Source organism: Halyomorpha halys, unplaced genomic scaffold (genome assembly GCF_000696795.3).
Source record: "Halyomorpha halys isolate HHAL.00 unplaced genomic scaffold, Hhal_1.1 Scaffold45.1, whole genome shotgun sequence".
In the NCBI taxonomy this organism is placed as follows: Eukaryota; Metazoa; Arthropoda; class Insecta; order Hemiptera; family Pentatomidae; genus Halyomorpha; species Halyomorpha halys.
The window spans coordinates 160,304-181,112 of record NW_027113993.1 but is presented as its reverse complement, the minus strand read 5'-3'; the positions used below and the strand labels follow the sequence as shown (position 1 = coordinate 181,112).

General features: G+C 30.8%; 1 pseudogene; it reads left to right on the top strand.

Annotated features, from left to right (window-relative positions):
• The window catches only part of LOC106688843 (uncharacterized), a 56,637-nt pseudogene that overhangs the window by 24,123 nt on the left and 11,705 nt on the right, over positions 1–20,809 (top strand).

Here is a 20,809-nt window from a genome sequence, read left to right as displayed (position 1 = left end):
TATTTGGTTTGAGCAAGGTCATAAAATTATGCAATCAGAGAGCTTTTCAGTTCTTAAATAAATTCAAATAACTGGGGGGAAAATGAGAAATGTCAATTAAAAGAAGATATATTACAGTTAACATTAAATTTCTATATGGATTTTTAAACACCATGACTATTATTGGTAAGGTTTGCATTGTAGCTTTAAGTTTAACAGAGTTGATTACCATAATAGTATAATAGTCATCTATTCCGTTTGTTCCCACGGAATATTACTTAAATGCTTATTATTTTGTTTGGGAAATTTAAGAATTAATTTAACTTTTGCTATTGAAGCTGTTACATACTTTTAATGTCAGTTTTCGCGACTATTTATGTCGTAAATATAAATAATAAATGAGGGTTAGGTATATTTTAATGAAAATTTTTTTTTAATTTATCATAATTAATTTTTCAAGTAAAAAAAGAAGTTGCTATTAAATATATTACACCTTTTTAATTATGAGTATTTTATTTGAATCTATGATTAATAAATAATAATCAATGAATATAACCTATCGGCTTGTAAAATAAATAATGAATTAGTTCACCTTTAGTAAGATCTGCATTTTATGAATTTTAATGTTATTATAAATAAATATGCTAAATTATATCAAAAGTATTCAACTATGTAATTGTTTTTATCCCAAAGATACAAGCCACTTTTTTAATAACTTGTGTGAAAAACTTTTCCTGATAAGTTTTATTGATCTATAAAACATATTAATGTCTCATGTTTCCATTGCTTCCAATTGTTTGTTTCCATTGCTGTATAAGCCTGAAGATGAGGCACTACTACAAACCTTGATATGTTGACATTTTGTTAAGAAATGTTTTCAAGCAATAACTTAGCAGGAAGTTATTGAATTTATGTAATTAAAGATATTCATTATCCTTAGTGTCTGAATAATTTATGTTGTCTATATATTTAATTTATGTTCAAAGAAAATAAAACCTAATACAACTCTCTACTTGGAAATAATCTGACTATACATCAAAATTCATTTGCTAATCATTATAATACTCAAGTAAATTATAAAGGATTAAAACAGTCTCAGAGAAACACCAAATTCTGTGTAAAACATATATTTCTTTCTGATAGAAATATTATCTCTATTAGATCAAGAAAATAAATCCAGGTAATCAGGATTTAGCATAATCTTCTACAAACTCAGTTACAGTTCTTTTGAAGTCTAATTGAGCCAGAGTTAATATCGGTTTTCTATTTGAAAGTAAAATGTGTATATTTTATTATAAAATTAATATTGTTTCATATTTAATTATTAAATTTATTGTAGTTAATGGAAGCTCTACAAAATTTAACTACTTTGAGTCTATTATTGAAAAGGTTAATTCTGCTGGTTCAAAATGGAATGTAAGTAATACAAATATGTTTGGGCTTCGCCATATAAATGTTATATAGGGTCATTTGTAGATTGTGCCTCTAAGAAAAATAATTGTTTCACCCCTTGACAAATAAAATTTATTCGCCACTTATTAATTCTTATTTAGTTACATTACAATATAAATTAAAATCAATATACAAGAATTTTATCATATAATAGTCTCAAGACAACATTACATGTAGATACTTAATGTCTAATTACTAAGTAATTTTTATAAAATTAAACTTAAATGAACTGTCATTGGATTTGACATGTAGTTGAGATCTAGACTAGTGGGATGAATATTTTTTTTTTATACGAACTTTAGAATAATTTGTTGGAAAATGGTCCGGGTGGTGGTTAATAAAGGTATCAAAATAGTAAAAGAAAACTATTTATTGCTAATCAACATTTCGTCCCACTTTGCAGGGCTTCGTCAGGGTTGTCAGATTGAAACAAAGATGACAATTATTAGTCAAATGTTGGCAAAACTATCTTCCTACAATCTGTCATCTTTGTTTCAGTCTTGGTCAAAATTAATTTTTTTTTTCTTTTAAGAGGAGTACAAATGACAACATAAATAATATTTTATTAACTATTATTATTACCTTTTTTGACAATTATAGGTCTATTATAAATATTATTACAATTCAAATATTTTTTACAATTACAGGCCGGTCATAATTTTGACCCAAACACGCCACTATCACATTTAAAAAGACTCATGGGAGTCAAAGATTATACTGGATCTTTACTGTTAAGAGAGGAAAACCATGTAACGAATAATACTGTAATCCCTGATGAATTTGATTCAAGAAAAAATTGGCCTCATTGCCCTACGATTGGACAGATTAGGGATCAAGGCAATTGTGGTTCTTGTTGGGTATATATTTACTCAATTTATATTAATTATATGCAGAATTATAGTTTATATTGTGACAAAAATGAAATGCTAAGATTTTGTTCTCATTTAGTCTTTCACTGTAATCAAATTGAAGAGATGCTCTATTAATCCTATTCTTAGCATGAGGAAATGTCTTGTACCATCATTTTGTGTTTACAACTTATAATATCTTAAGAACTGATCTGTAACCAACAATCGATTGTTTGAATCCTTATCCAACAGGTGGCAAGAAACTATTGTTGGAAGGTGAAAAGTAAATATTAAGCTAATATTAATAGAGATCTAAGGAAATCTGCAATGTTTGAGGAACAAGGTAAATTCTCAGCTTGAGTTTAGTAATTGTTCTTTTTATTTTTTTAGTTAAAAAAAAGTATTGTTGACTATGTTGCTTAAAACTAATCAAGCTCAAAAAGTAAATTATTCAATTAAAAAATAAATAAATTTGTAAAAGAGACATTTATATAAAATCAAAAGAAATATATCATTGAAAATATAGAATCTATACCATATCTTTTCCTGATACTGTTTGTTTCAACTAAAATAAAAAGGAAGAGCAAGAAAAAGTGTATACTATTTTTTATTTACTATTTGTTGAGAAGAGGCTTTAATATTAGTTTACGAAATTTATACACAATCCCTATGCATTGAGACCATTCAATTTTCATGATAATAATGTTGGTTCTGTATCTTAGTGACTAAACCTTGGTATGCTATATTTTACCCACAATGTGACAGATAATCTGTAGGGCCCATAGCGATATTTATGTGTCTTACAATTTGATTTTCTGATCTATTTTTTTTTTTTAGATTGCATTATACATTTCCAAAAAATAAATAAATAAGTTAGTAGTCAAGGCAAGATGAAAAACAGATGAAGAAGAAAGAAAAATAAATCCTTCTGGCTGCAAGAAGGTCTTAGAAAGAGTAGACCAACTATTCAGGATGCAAAAACTCAATAAAGGATCAACTGTCTGAAGCTGAAGAGTGCTAGTTGACAGTATCCTGTACAATCTTCTTATCAACCTGAAGCACCAACCAAGAAGCTTTTCTCCTCAAGCTCTTTAACATTAGCCAGATGATAGAAAAAGTACCTACGACCTGGAAGGAAGGAGTAATCATCTCAAAACTTAAAAAATGCTAAAAAAAAAAATTGACCAAAATTACTACTGTCCCATCACCCTTCTTAGAAGTATGGGGAAGCTTTTAGAAATACTCATGGACAACTAGTTCATTGTGTTACTTGAAAAAATGACCTCATAGTTCTGAAACAGGTGAGCTTCAGTAGACTCAAGTTGGAGGCTGTGGGGACAGTTTTCAAAATCAGGAGCACACAATTCCAGTCTGGTTTGGCCTTAAAAAGGCAACAAGTTATGGAAAGAAGGCTTAATACTAAAAGTATGGTAGCTATCATAAGAAAGCAACCATAGGGCCCAAGGGCTATTCCAAGGATCAAAAAGCAAGAGTAAAATCGACAAATGCAAGGAGCCAAGCAAGGAAATTCGAAAACGTCCTGTCCCAGGGAAGATTACTTTCCTCAGTAATCCTCCAAATGTTCATGAATGATATTAAAGACCTGCTAAATAATGTCAGGGTGTCCCTGCTGGAGTAGATCAACTTCTATAATTGCAGCAAAGTATCAGATGCAGATGGACACAAAATAAAAGTCAACTCCCCAGATCAGGCCTATCTAGAGCATAGACTTGAGAATATTGAGGTCTTTATACACGGTCTATGTCAGGCTCAGCTTGGAGTAAAGAATTACCAGCTGTCGGACTGTTGCTGCCTTGAACCTCTGAAAAGTTTCAACTCTGTAAAATCATAAACTAAGGACTATGACATAGTCAATGAAGTCTTCACCAGTTGACAAAATGGATGCCTTTATGAACCTTCCTTTGGAAGTGGACAGACCTATTCCAAAAGGTTAATAATGGATTAAGTCCAATCTGGTGTGATGAGTGCTGAGCACATACTCCTTACATGCTGACTCTTTTCTGACCATAGGAGACTGGTCTGGTCCTCTCCAACTGAAGTGTTTAGAGAAAACTGAGGACCACCAAATTCCTCATTTTAGCCCCTGACCTCGAAGAATAGACAATATATTGAATGTATGATAAGATAAAAAGTGAACAAATAATGTAACTGGACCCAACAGACCCATCTGTTTTGATTGTGGGTTAAATTCCTAGGTAATTTGTTATTCCAATACCTTCAGTTATTGATAAAGTGGTGATACTTTAATTCATATTCATTTGACAAATGTTTTGGTAATTATTTTGAGCTCCTACAGTGAAAATTGATACTTGGTCCCTACCTTCCACATTAAGAACTGGAATTAATGATTAGGCATCTCCATGACTTTATTTCCGATTTCACATATTTAGGAACCAAGGTGAACTCGGAGGATATTACAGCCAAAATAAAGAGCTGGACCATTGCCACCACTAGATTTTTTTGGCTTAAAGCCACAACTGTGAAGGAGCCTTATCATGAGAATCACAAACCTGATCCTCTACATGTTTTTAATTTGCACTGTCCTTACATATAGGTCTTGAGCTTGCAAAATAATCAGGACTGATATGTATTCTGTTCAAAATTTGAGAGGTGCATCCTTTGCTGCATCAATGGGAGAGAAGTTGGGACAATGAGCACAAAAGGTGTATGATTCATGAACTGTACAACCAGATAAATGAGCCAGATATGGTTAAAACCTTGGTAGGCTGGGGAAGGCTGGCCATGTAGCCAGTGATCATGAAAAATATTCTCACTGGGATGATTCATGGAACAAGACATTGAAGATGCTGGGATAGCGTTGCGCATGATTAAAGTTGCCTGCTTGGAACTCGCAACTTCATAGCGGCTGCACAAGATCGTGACAACTGGACAAGGTTTGTCATGGAGACCATGACTGGCTAACTGATTGAAGAGGGAAAGATTAAGAAAAATGATTTATTATTCTTTCTGTAGCCAACATCTGAAACTCCTTGCTAACCTCTTACCATCTCAATTTTCAAATCCTGTCTCTTACTTTTATAAAAAAAAATAATTAAAAACCTATTTATTTGTTTCTTATATTTCATATCATTAACTGATAATAGTATTTAATTGTAATTTCTCTTAATAATTTTTATTTTGAGATTATGATTATAACTATGAGGAATAAATTCTGATGGACTTCAGTTATAGCTAGTTCTATTTTTTTGTTTTATATAGTACTGTAATTTTGTCTATTTGATATAATTATTCTTATTGCAAATGAGCATCGATATAAAGATTCCTTTCTTTAATTTTAGGCAGTATCAGCTGCAGCAGTGGTTTCTGACAGATATTGCATTGTAACAAATGGTAACTTTACCTTGCCGCTTTCCGATGAACAATTGCTTTCTTGTTGCAAATTATGTGGTTCAGGATGTGAAGGAGGTTACCCATTAGTTGCATGGAAGTACATTGTTCGTTTCGGTATAGTAACTGGTGGGGGATACAAATCTAATATAGTGAGTAAATGTTTTAACTTTCACAAATTTTATTGTGCCATATTATATTTTATAGTTGCAAACATTTGTAAAAAATAAATAATGTATTTAAAACTAATGGGTTGTGATCATCAGTTGTTTTCTTTATAAAAAAAAACTAAATTGCTTTAGTTGAGTCAAATTTCATTATATTGGTGAATTTTTAAATGCTAATTATGCAATCAATTTGTAGGGATGTCAGCCGTATGATGTGCAAGCCTGTGATCATCATGTGGACGGAGGTCTTCCTTCATGCAAGTCTCTTCCACAAACAAAAACTCCTAAATGCCAGGACAGGTGTACAAATCCTTCATACAATTCTTCTTTTGATACTGATCATCACAAAGGTAAGAAGAGTGAAGGATAGTGGTTTTTAAACATTGCATTGTATTTAATCTGATTTCAGTAGTTTATTTGATTTTACTGAAGAGAGTATTGTTTCCATTTTTCCATAAAAGTTATTCTAAATACAGCTAAAAACACTGTGATTCTAACAAGTGGGGTAGGGTAAAATTACTAATAATATTTTAAAAAATAATTTAAGAATTTCTTAGTAGCCAGGATTATATGTTATTCTATTTATGATGCCATCCATTTTTAGTTGGATAAGCTGTAATTTTAAAATATATTAATCAGTTTCTATCTGGACTAATTGTTGTGTAATGTCCACAATAAAATTAAAATGGAGTTGGGGGACTTTATACAACTTATAATTATAAACAGAGGACCAGAAAACATTTTATATTTAGTGTTTTTTGTTGTGAAATGCGTGTTAAAGGTGAACAATATAAAGACAACAGAAAATTGAAAATAAAAAAGCAAAATATAAATTATACACATTAGTATCAAAATAACAACTCATACTCATATAAATAGTTTTATAACTATTTGAGTTCATTTGACCACACTCAGACCATTTTCCTTCTATATACTACACACACTCAATCAACGATTTTGTGTAATATAAGTTATATGAATAATGATAAGTACTTACAGTTTGATAAATGCAGGGAAAATCTAATCTATTTAGGTTCATGAAAATGTAAGTTAGGTTTGTGGGTGTATAGGACTAAAATGTGAAAGAAACGAATTAATGATCTTGTTGTAGACTAGAGAAGTAACATTGAATGGCATAAATCTACGGGGATGTAATGAAGTATTAAATTATAAAAAATAATTATCGCTTATGGACAATGAACTGCATTGTAATTTAGCACAGAAAATAATCATAAAATATAAGTTAGCCAATGAAGGGCAAGATAAAAAACACTTAGCTATCAGAAAGAGGTGAATCTTGAAAAGGCCAAACAGGGACAGAATCTAGCAGGCATTAGGGTGAGTAGTGGGAATAGGTAGTGGTAAAAAAAGGGCATGAAACATAGAAACATTTATTTATTGTGTAATTTTAATAAAGACATAACACCAACAAGAGGTCATGTATTATACTAGGAAATAGTCTACATTTCTTTTATTTGTTATTGAATAAAAAAATGTATTCAAAATCAATCTATTAAGAGTTGTGGTTGTTTTTATATTATTATAAAGTTATTATACCTACTATAAATCATTATTACATGTTTTTCTATATCAGATGTATTTTCATAATAATTAGCTTTATTTATATAAAAGTATGATTGATTCTCATTTTAGTTGTAATATTTTAGTTGAGAGAGCCTATACGATAAAAAATGATGTTGCACAGATCCAACAGGAGATATTATTGCATGGTCCAGTTGAAGCAGCTTTGATAGTTTATACAGACTTGACCACCTATAAATCTGGTATATATTGCTAACATAAACAGAGTAATAGTTTATTTTAATTTACTCTTTTAGAATATTTATTATTAAAATAATTATATGTTTTTTTTAGTTCATGTTTATTCTGAAATATACTTTGTTTATTAAAAATTAATATCTCTCAACAGCTGTTAGCCAGACATAGGTAGAAATATTATTTTCAACATAGATATTCTATGGGGACAGATTGGTCAGCATTGAGCTCTAACCAACTAATCTCAAATCTCAAATTAGTATGTTTTCTTTCGTCATTATTGGTAAAATTAGTTTAAAACTGGATACAAAGGTATAGATTGTAATTAGCAAAAAATAAATTACAATTCTAAGTCAACAATTTACTTATACACACATTTTTTTTAACAATATAGAAAATGTTACACTGGAAACAAATTAGGGGCCATAAAAGTCCTTCATTTTAAAACTATTTTTTCGAACACTAAGGAACTATTTACCAGAAAAATTGTATTTAATAGTTTTTGGATAAAATTTTTTCTAGAAATCATTTAATTAACAGTAAATTTCTTATTCTAATTTTATCTAGATTGAAGATAATTAAATAATTATTATTGTTTTATGGAGATCTTATGTTTAATAAAAGTTCTAAATTGAAATCTAGTTCTTAAGTGGCAAATGCACACCCTTCATCATAGGGATCTAGTGGCTGGAGACACTCCAGCCTGCATAGCACGCTCCTCTTCTCGCTCTTCCCACCAAAGCCTGCCCTTTATTATAGCTCATTACAGAACTAGCCGTTCAAGTGCTTGGAATCAGAATTCCACAGGAAGTCTTTATTTATTCTAGATGAGACAGATAGCTGCAGTAAAAAACCATTCCCTCTTCCAACTTCTTTGGATGACCATAAGTCTAATTTGCAAAACATAAGTTGCTATGTGTGGGACTTGGCCTCCTCAATCTTACCATAACCTAAGAACTCTGCTCAATTTATATTTTATGTGCAACGTAAATTTGATTGTTTTCATACTATGCTATTTTTTTATTTTATAAAACTAATTTGTTTTTTCATTTTTGAACCTGAAACATTCATTTAATTGTTTATGAAGATATTATTGGTTTTACTCACTAAATAAGAGGTTATTTTTTTGTGCATGTGAAGAGCAGTTATCTCTAATGTTTCCTTCCATTGTTTAATATGCTACACTTTATCATTTAATTCTAGCACCTACTTAAAGTTCACAGAATACATTTAATTTACAGCTATAATGGAGTTATTTTATTTGCTCATGGGCAACAACTCAAGAGTAAATATTAATCCTAATACTATGATTGCTGGCATGGATTCAGTATTTATATTTATTATTTTCTTCTAAGATGTTGTATTATATCAATGTTCAATTTTGGGCCATAGACAAAAACAAAACATGTTTTCATAACATGTTTATTATTTCAAAGGAATGAATAAAAATACTGGACATCTTTGAAAATTAAGTTTTTAATGTATTCTCTCTCTACTAATTAGAGCATATCCATTTTCTAATTAATATTTTAAGAAATTTCCTAATCTGACCACTTACTCTCTCACATTAGGTGTTTATCATCATGTAACTGGACATGAAATGGGTCCTCATGCTGTAAGAATCATCGGGTGGGGTGTTGAAGACAAGACTCCTTATTGGTTGGTTGCTAATTCATGGAATACTCATTGGGGAGACAAGGGATTTTTCAAGATCTTGAGAGGCACAAACCACTGTAGAATTGAGTCTTTAATATTTGCTGGAATACCTGTTGTAAATTAAAGTTAGTGTTTAGTGAGACAAACTGAAGTCAATGAAGTGTTCAAAGATTTTTGGGAAATATATTGTTTATTTAATATATAAAATGTGTTTTTTAATGAGATATAAAATGTTTACATTTCTTCATCACTACGTTCATTTGTAATTTAATTAAATTGTGATATTTTTTTCTTTTTTCTTTATTCTAATAGTAACCCTATGCAAGAAGAGTTTATTTAGAAATTGTACACACTTCATGTGAAATCGTATACTATATGTATGCATATTAAATTAAATCTGTACCGCTACAACTGATGGAGGATTAGCGGTACAGTACTTGATCAGGAAGTACTGTTATTAGGTTGTCAACGGTTGTGCAAGAAGGTGATTTGGTCAGAATCATGCTTGACCACCAGATTATATGAGAATATTGAACAAGATAAAAGAATAAAAAAATACAATACAAAAACAAAAATCAAATGCTACTATGACAAGAAATATCCTATAAAGTAACTATTTGTACTGTATAAAAAGTAATTCTCAAATAAAAACTAGGAAGAAAATAAATAAAAATATACAAGTAAATATAAGTGTACATAACTAAAGTTGAGATAATAAATAAACTAGGTTAATGCATTAAAACAATCTGCTCCTAGATACAAAGATGTCTGTGGGTGTAATGATTAAAGATAAATGAGCAATTAAATACAGATACACATTTAACCAAAAATAAAACAACTTTTATCTAGAATAAATAAGTATAATTTTATTTATACAATTAAACTTAAGGTTGGAGAAAAAAAAAAAAAACTAGTTAATTAAAACAAGTAAAACAATTAAAACAACAAAAGTACATAAATAATAAAAAATAAAATAAATACCGTTTGAAAATACAGGTTAGTTGATTTCCTTGGAGATCAATATTAGAGATGAAGTGCACTAGCTCTTATTTTATAAAGATTTTGGATTGTGGAAGTGGCCATGAATTTTCATTTATTCACAGATTTTTATTAAATTAAAGCTCAATTGTGATTATAAAATGTATATTTTTGTATACAATATACAAAGCCAAACCTACCTAAGCTACTCTTCCATCATTGAGCCACAAAATAACTTTTACAAAGTATGCTTCATTTTCAGCTTCCTAACTAATATAAATGTTTATCACTAGCTTTTAAGCCTGCTATGTGATGATAACAAGCATTTAGACGTTTTACAGTACCTTTAGAGAAACAGTGACACACAAGATAAAGGCTATATGAGAATATGTAATATTAAAATTAAGAAAGAGGAAAAAACAAGAAAATAATATACTTACAAAAATCTAGTGAGTAAATATATGTAGAAATTGAAATTTATTAAAATTAAAGATATGAAAAAAGTGGGTAAGAAAGTGGGGAGTACACAAATATGATTATCAATAAGATAATCTAGTTAGTAAATATATGAACAAAAAAATATTTAAAATTAAAGTTATGAAACAAAAAGTTTAAAAGAAAATATATTTAATTAATAAAATATGTTCCTAAAATAAAAAAATTAAAGAAATAAAATTTAAAGTTGTATATGCTAAATGGAGTAATATGTAAAAATGACAATAATTAGATGTGGTGAACTTAATAACATGGGTAAGGAAGAAAGAACAAGAAAAGAGTAGAAATGTAAATGGAGCAGGGGTGTAAAAAGAAAGATGAAAAAAAAATTAAAATAAATAAGATGTGAAGAACATACAGACAGCTGCAGGTTTTCCACACAAGTTAGATGGTGCAAGAGACAGACAATTTCTCTGTGAAAAAATATGTTAAAACAAAAGAGGAAGCTGCTAGCAATTAAAAGTCCAGAATGTGTTTACAAGTTACATTACTTAGATTGGTAAAAGTAATTTATACAAAAAGTGGCAATCCATGGAAATGCTACATCCCTTGCTCCACTCCCAACTGTAATTCCTCTTATATTGGTGAAACTAAAAACCTAAAAGATAGCATCACTCAACATAAATATTCTGCCTATTCCTATAATTCTTTTGTTTCAAAACTTTCAGAACTCTCCTTATCTTAAATTCCTTTGATTTTGACAAAACTTAGATACATGCCAGAGTCCATAACCACAACAAAAGACTCATCTCTGAAAGCTTTTATATCTATCTTGAACTTTCTTCCATCAATTTAAAAACTGACAAACAAAACTTATCTCTAGCATATTCCTCATCATTTACATTTTGAAACAGTATTATTTTTTTTTTTTTTACCACTCCTTAAATTATTTATTTTATTTTTATTTGTTAATGCGTGTTCACTTTAGTAAAGGAGTTGATTAGAAGGTGACTAGGTAGAATGAGACTCAGGGTGCCAGCCATAAGTTCTTGAAGGATGGTAACCTCACCCTCCAGGGTACTAATTCTGTTGGTAGAAAGGAGGAATAAAAGCCTGGAGGGTAACCAGCCACCGGGTTTTGCAGGAAGAGTTATGTAAGCCCAGAGGGTAACCAGCCCCTGGGTTCTACAAAAGGTTTAAAGGTAGGAAATTGAGATGAAATGTAGACAAGGAAAAGAAATAAAAGGCAACATACACTTCCTAGAATATCGTATTAGAATGTACTGATCCACTATGTAAATTGTTATCCTCTGCCTTCTAAGGAGGTGTTTCTTGTGAAGTGAGATTGCACACATAAGACCTAACAATTTTGGTCTAGTTTAGTCTCTGGGCTATTAAACGCCATCAAGAGGTTCCAGCAGATTCTATTGGAATCTTTATTAATTCAAATTATACATTCATATATATTACAATATCTTATATAGTTGTTACATGTTACCATTAAGGTATTTACAATGAATAGTACAAATATTAATGTACTGCGTTTGCCTGTCACCAGTAGTAGTTTCCGTGTTTGCTGGTAGATTGCCAGAAAATAGCCACTTTGGCTTTTGCATAGCTATTTACGGTATAGATCAGTAGGTAGCAGTGTCGCTACAATACAATGAAACTGATGAACATACTTAAAATGTTTGTATAGTCAACTTTCTTCCAAGGTTATGAAGTTATCATGACAATGGAATCACACTAGCTGGACATATTTTTTTTATTTAATAATAATCTTATTATAAGATTATTATTAAATTTTTCTCAAATGCATTTCAACCAAGACTTCAAAGATAAGTTTTCATCATTTAAATAAATTTTGCAAGAGATATATAAATAATTGCCAGAATAGGAACTACATAAATATATAAACATTTTAGCAAATGCCTTCTTTCACAAACAGTAAATATAACAATTATATTCAGAAATGATTGACTCCAAGACACACACAGATTATTTTATACAGTCAAGTGCTTAAAATTATTGACATCTGATAATGTCTGATGAGTAATAAATAATATAATATCATAAGTTTATTAGGATTTTGAGAAAAACTCAGTTACATAAAATATTAATAAAAATTACAAACGTTTAATCAAAAGAGAAATACAATTATTAAAAACAACTTTATATTCAGTACTAATTTAATGAAGGAATTTTATTTCTGCAGGAAACTAATTCTTTTTTTTTTTTATTTATTTATTACGGTCTGCCATGTGGTTATGTTGCCCTAGATTCAGGACTGGCTTTGGGCTTTCTGGTGCCCTAGGCGAAACAAATTATTGTATCACATAATCGCATTCCTCTCTCCTCTAAACCTAAAATAAACTATGGACAACTCTTCCATTCCTGACAATCCTCCAAGGCGCCTGAAAAGAAGATGGCCAAGAGACCTGCTAATGTGAAACGTCATTAGTTTCTCTACATGTCTGTAACACTCAATTTTAACTGAGATCAAATTTACTAAATGTATTATAATTTACTGTTGTAAATAGTAATACAAATGTTTCCCAAACCCTCTAAGCCACTTGAATATCCATCTTCCTACCGTCCTATTTCACTCCTGCCCATTATGGGCAAAATCCTAGAAAAACTCTTATTAAAACGCCTCTATCCAATCCTTGACTCATATCATGTTATTCCTGATCACCAGTTTGGATTTAGAACATCCCATTCTACCATACAACAAGAGTCATCAAGTGGTTGATGTCATATGTTCCACATTGAAGCGCAGAACGTACTGCACGGGAGTCTTCCTCGATGTTGAACAAGCTTTTGATAGAGTCTGGCATCCAGGTCTGCTCTATAAACCTCGTCAATTCCTATCCATATTTCCTTATAATCCGCTCCTACCTCTCTGATAGATCCTTTAAAGTAAATCATAACCTAGCCTACTCATCTCTCTTTTCTCAGTCCGCTGGTGTTCCTCAAGGTAGTATCTTAGGTCCCATTTATTATACGGTTTATACAACTGACATCCCAATCCACCCTAACACAGTCCTAACAAACACTACAGACACATAACATCTATTGAAGTATGGTGTCAAAACTGGAGAAACAAAATAAATCCTGACAAATCCCATCAGATCACCTTTCCGTCGTAAACCCTCCTGTCCTACAGTATTCTTTCTAAATACTTCACTAACGCCTGTTGAACAGATTCGATACTTAGGACTCCATTTTGACAAGAGACTTACTTGGAATCTACACACAAGACTGAAACGACAAGAAACTGCTCGTAGATTCCAATTGCTACAACACTTACTTGAAAAACGCTCTAAACTTCCCATTCACTACAAAAAATTAGTATACACTACGATAATCAGACTAATTTGAACATATGGAATTGAGCTATGGGGCTCTACTAAACCATCAAATTCCTCCCGCATCCAATCCTTACAATCCAAAATCCTACGTAAAATCCTTGATGCTCCTTATTACGTTACTAATAAACTCATTCACAAAGACCTAAACATCCCATTCGTTACCGATTTGGCCCAAAATAGATATGCGTCTTTTCATTCCAAACTCCTTAACCATCCTAACCCATTAATTATTAATCTTTCATCCTTAACAATCCCTGATGATCCTCCGAGACCTAAAGAAGGTGGCCACGGGTAGTGGCACGGGTGACCACCTTCTAATTTAAATTAATGTTTGAAGTACCACCAATGAGTCCTTCCCAAGATTTTCAAGTGTAAATGAAACATACAACATATTTGCTTATTGTATTTATTATTTGTACAGTTGTAAATCACATTAAATAAACAAAAATGGCAATAAATAAATTTTAAAAAATATATACAATACAATGATTATTTTTCTGGTTTAGATCGAAATCTTATAACTTGTTTAGCTTGTCTTCCCGAAGGCGCTGGAGTGCTAAGTGCATTCTGATACCCTACCCATCTGTGTGCCGTTTCAGTTCTCTAATAGTGTAAAAGCATAAAAAGTGCATTCCAGAATTTACATTTGTTTGGCAAATGTACAGGGGCACCTTAGAAGAATTCAGAGTGTGGTATAAACTCATCAAAATATTTATCAAATGCTATTTCTTATAAACAGTTAAATGCACAATCTTGTCATGTAGTTAACGTATAATAAATAGTATTCAATTCAATTTTGTGTCAAGCAGGAAATTGTGAATTATCGAGTTAGTGATAAGAATATAAGTTTTGTTTTCAAAACGACTTTTAGATAAAAATCCTTTTATAGTAATAAGTGTCACTCAATAAGCTTATTTAGTTTCTTTTTCTTTTCTTTTGTTGAAATACATTTTTCCCTTCCAAGAATTTTATTCTATTCTAATGTATAATAGGTTATTTTTCATCCAAACATTTAAGAAATCTTTAGTCTAGCCTTTCTGAAATTTCTTTCTCTGCCTCGTCTCTAAGGCTTAGCAAAGATCAATAATAAGTAGTTATTGACGTGCATATCGTTATATGTGAAAGTGTAACGAATGTTGTTATCGATTTTAATATTCTTTACAATGACAACTAGTGTACAATACAAGTGTTTACGGTTGATCTTAAATATAATGTTAGGAGATGCGAATATTGTGCGATAAACCGAATATTGTTTATATTTATATCGATTTGAATATTGTTCGATATTCCAGATCAATATTTTTGCCATTTGGTTTAAGCCAGAAATAATTACAAACGCTTTTTAAACAAACAACAAGCGCACCGCATCAGATTTGTTTTTCTTTAACTTAGCTTTTAAATAATTTCACGTGTCCCGAAAATGATGTGTTAATCATGAACTCTCTTGACTATTCTTTTTTTTGCTTGTCTATTCTTTTGTTTGTATATATTTTAAGAGAGTTTTTTTTTTATTTTTTTTTTTTATTTTATTTATTTATTTTTTTTTTTATTTTACTTGTCTATTCTTTTGTTTGTATATATTTTAAGAGAGTTTTTTTTTTATTTTTTTTTTTTATTTTATTTATTTATTTTTTTTTTTATTTTACTTGTCTATTCTTTTGTTTGTATATATTTTAAGAGAGTTTTTTTTTTTAATTTATTTTATTTGACTTATTTATTTATTTTTTTAATATTTTAGTATGTATGAGATCATTCATCACTATTACCTATTGTTCACAACTGTGTGGCAGATTGTAATATCTATTAATAAATAAATCTATCTATCTAAAAAAAAAAATCATGAAGTATAATATATACTTTGTTTAATTTTCTTGCAGCTCAATTTATACATATTTTAGTTTAGTTGTCAGCACTGTGTCTAATAATAATTTAAATCAACTGCTAAAAATCTTGTCGCTCTTTCCCTTGAATAAGCATTTAAATGACTACATTCCAATAAAGGAGAAGTTGAGAACCATAGTTCAAGTGGTATCAACTATCAGCACTATTTGTTAACAAAGATTGCGTAATGATATTGATTTTAATTGTAGTTTACGTTGTATCAATGTTATCTCATTTCAAGTGGGCAGGAAGGGCTTTTAAAAAGGGATTTATTGTCGAGTTTGTAGTCAGTCCAGTGTCACAGGTGAGTTGGAGGTGTAATTTTTCATATATATACATTTTTTTTTTTTTAATGAAATGCACTGTACGATTTCTTTTTAATATTGTCATTAAAGATTTAAATGGTCGTTTTAGGATGAAGATACTTTTCATATCAAGCTTGCTGTTGGTGGCAGCATATGCTAATTCAGCCCACTTCGAGGATTTTAAAGGAATCATTGAAACTGTCAACAGGTCTGGGGCAAAATGGAAGGTAAAAGAAACAAGCAGAGATATCTCTATAGCGAAAGAGAGTTGTACGTGTCTGTAACAACTCAACTCAATGATCAAAAATGAAAATGTCTAAGAAGTTGAAATTATTACCGGTGGTTCTTCTTTTAAAAAAAAAAACCATAATAATTTTCCAAAGCCTTTCAAATGTCAGATTAACTATAATTTCAATAATTACCAGAAAAGTACTTTCAATAATATTTTTCGTCGCAAAATTAAAACATTTTTCTTTTGCAAAGATATAGCAGAATTAAAAAAATATTTTAATGCTTAATAATATACATGACGCTATGGTGTCATGAAAAAAACTGACGAAATGCAAAAACTATTCATGCGTCAGCCAGGCTTACATGTGTGAGAACAGGCCTTTTATTTGTGCGTTTTTCGTTATTCTTCATTATCCTCTACTTATTATTATGTCTAATGTCTTTGGATTTCCAAAGATATATGATACATCTCTATTGCTACTCTTATTTCCGGAAATGTTTTTTCAACATGGAAAAATATTTTTCGTCTCATTTCCTTAGTTTAGATATCAAATCCTTTCTTAGGTTATATTACTAATTAATATGTGATATTGATTAATTATTTCGAATAAAAAAAATTAAAGGTATTTTAAAGGAAGATTCTTTAAGAATTATTTATGCTCTGTTGTACTATTTCGATGAGGAACTATCTGATATGAAAGATAAATTAATTGTTCACTGACATACCGAGTTTAACAAAAATCGTTAGAGATTTTCCAAAGTAGCAAATATTTAAAGAAAATTAAATATTTATCCCTCGATACCCTTCCTGGTTACAGCCTAACTGAGAATTTTTTTGATGACAGGGAGTGACAAATGAAACGTTTTTATCTTTTCATTTATGAGAAGCTTGCACGTAAGCTAAGACATATACGTAAAGAGGGTTTGGAATACTATGAGACTATGTAATATACAGAATATAAGTCTTGTCTTAACTTTGTTGAGTACAAGGAGGTCATCACCACTAAAGTGCTTAAACATTTGCCATTCTCAACCATGTCCTAGAACCAAGTAAAAAGGTTTAAAAAAATTATGAAGAAGACCATGTGTTTTCTAGAGGATCATTCTTAAAAAGGTTTTTATTTGAAATAGAATGACCCAAACACTGTACATACGTCATGTACCAACCCTTCCCTCGTTTGAAACCCTTCTGTTTAATTGCCTTTTACTTTACCAATCTAACGCATTATTATAATAGGATTGATATTTTGTAATTAATTTTTTTTTTATGTGCTTAGTCAGTTAGTTTACTACTAAGTTACAATTAAGTGTGGCTACACTTTCTTTTGGCCAGTATATGCTTTTATAAACTTAAAATTACCCTTGTAATTGTTCTAAGGGACCTAGTCCCAGAATAATAAACTATTTTTCACTTCATTTCATTTCGATCATTCCATACAACAACGTTTCGGATTTATATGCCTATTTTCAAATTGTATTGGCTAAAAATAACTAACGATGTATTAGCGTTATTGTTTATTAAATTATGTGAAAAATCACTACAAATATATTCAAGTTATTAGGGGAGTTGAAATTTAAATATATAACCAAATAACTTACATGTAGGCACTTAAGGACTTTAAGGATAACTTTTTTTGTAACTTAATAAAGAAAATTGATTCGATAGGATGTCACTGATCATGATCATGTAGATTAACTAAAAGTATACATTCAGAAAAAAAATAATGAATAAGGTTTGTTCTTTGTATCCAACCAGATAAAGGAAATAAAAATATAGCAACAGTTATTTGTCTATTAATATAATTTTATAAATCTAGGCTGGCCAGAACTTTGGAGAAAACACAACTGTCTCCTCCTTGAAGGGATTGCTAGGAGTGAGGAAAAATAAACTCCTAAAGCTGCCATTGAGGGAGAAACACACCATCCCAGACAAGGACATCCCGGAGAGCTTCGACGCTAGGGAGCACTGGCCAGAATGCGAGTCTATTCGTCACATCAGGGACCAAGGAACCTGCGGTTCTTGTTGGGTACTCATAAGTTTTACAACTAGTCGTATATATTAGTATATTATAATTAAATAAATTTTATGTAAATAATTTATAATAGTAAGTAATATATAATAAAATAGTAAGCTATATGTAATAATTTAATCTTTTTCGTCACCCTATAGTGCCTTATTAGCGCCAAACCAGTACTGCCACTGCTCTCGGATTCTTGACTAGGTCCTAGGTCGCGGGAGATTTTTGCCTCTCCTCTGGTACAAACGATTCACGTCATCCACAAACGACATCCTAGGTCTGTCTCGACGCCTTTCACCGTCAAGAGCTGAGACCATAAACTTCAATGGATCTCGATAATTTTCAGGAGAGAAGATTATTGAGAATCTACTGAAATCTGACATGAGTAAATTAGTTCCCAAGCCTCTAAGACCTCCTTCATCGAAAGGATTCCTAGTTCTTTCCGAATACGATCATCGCAGATGCAATCCCCTCTCGTTTACCCCATAGTCCTTCTGAGAAACTCATTTCTACAGCTTTCTCTTTATTTTCCTGTTTGTCTGTTAATATCCATCTTTAAGCCAGATACAGGTGTGCGGGCAAGTACACCAACTTAAAAGTTTGGAGTTTCTTGTTTATACCTACTTCTCGTTTCCTAATTGAAGTGTTTAAATCTAGTAGCTGACCGAGTTTGCGCTACTGAACCTATTTAGTATTTCTGTACAATTTAATACTAAAAAATGTATTTTCACCTAAAATTCTAAGATATTTAAGAAAATCATTATTGAATCTATGACTCTTAGAGGTGAAATGCTTTGTTCATTATTTGCAGGCAGTTGCTGCAGCAGGAGCCTTCACAGACAGAGTATGCATAGCCACCAAAGGGAAGTTCACGACACCACTGTCTGCAGAGGAACTGTTGGCCTGCTGTACATTTTGCGGTCATGGATGTAAAGGTGGAAATCCCTATGAAGCATGGATGTTCTTTGTTTCCAACGGGCTGGTTACTGGTGGGGATTACAATTCCAACGTGGTAAGTGATCATGTTAAAACAATCTATCTCACAATTAATAATATAATAAAAATAAAAGGCTTAGGGAGCCCAAAGGTTCCATACTAATACCACCAATCTCTGTCTAAACACGCGTACGTGATGCCGCTTAACCAGACTCAAATCCACAAAATTAGTTTTGACGTAATCCTCCCACCTACGCTTCGGTCGACCTCTCTGACGTTTACCCGCTACAGTATTCATTTGGTCCTAAATCACCTTATTCGCCGCAATACTATCACTTGAATCCTAGCTGTGCAGTCTTCTAAATTTTGCGGTTAACTCCTCCTTCTATGGTCCGGATAATTTACCCAATATTCTACAGTCAAACACACTGAGGCGCTGTTTCTCCCTTAACGTAAGAGGCCACGGTTCGCATTCGTATAAAATATCAGAGTTATATATTATATAAATCTAATACGTAAATTATACAAGTCTATTTGTTTAACTATGCAAATTTTCAAATATTCGTAAATATACAAAGCTATAATAAATAACCATACATATAAATTATGTAAATCTAGAATGGATGTACATGACCGAACCTTTTGTTGATATTAGGGTTGGTAATTATTATTCTAAAAAATTGATGTTAGTTTGGGTTTAAAAGAAGGTCTTTCACTATTAAATTTACCATTAGAATATTTGATTAGAAAGATGATCCATACCAAAAAGATTTCAACTCTAGGTGTTAAAATACCTGTGCTTGGGTATGGTGATGATTTAGTACAGTTATGTGAAGGTGAGAAAATTATTAAACTAAATTCAACAACTTTAATTACAATATATTTTATAAGTACAAATAAGGTCTCGAAAATTTAACTATGAATAAAACAAAATATAAAGTTACCCGCAGAACCGGGAGCATTTTAGGTGATATAAATGTAGGAAGAAATACATTTCATTAGGTTTGAGGAATAAGGGCCAACAGTTACCAGAAAAATTAAGTTGATGAAAAAATAAAGGCGGGAAATCCGGTTGTTTTTCAAATTTAAATCTCGCGACTATAAAGAATAAAAAATACAATGAGACTCTCCTCTGGGTTGCCTCCAAGTATCTATGTTACTTAACGTTTGTTTTTGTTTTTTTAAAAAATTTTAAAAATGTTCTTTTAGGGTTGCCAACCATACGAAATCGAAGCCTGCGAACACCACACCAAAGGAGAACTGCCATCTTGTGACACTCTGCCGAACCCAATCACGCCAAAATGCCAGAGGAAATGTACCAATCCCTCATACACTAACTCCTTCAATTCAGATCATCACAAAAGTAAGAAATATACTTATAAAATAAAATATATTTTTATTTTTATA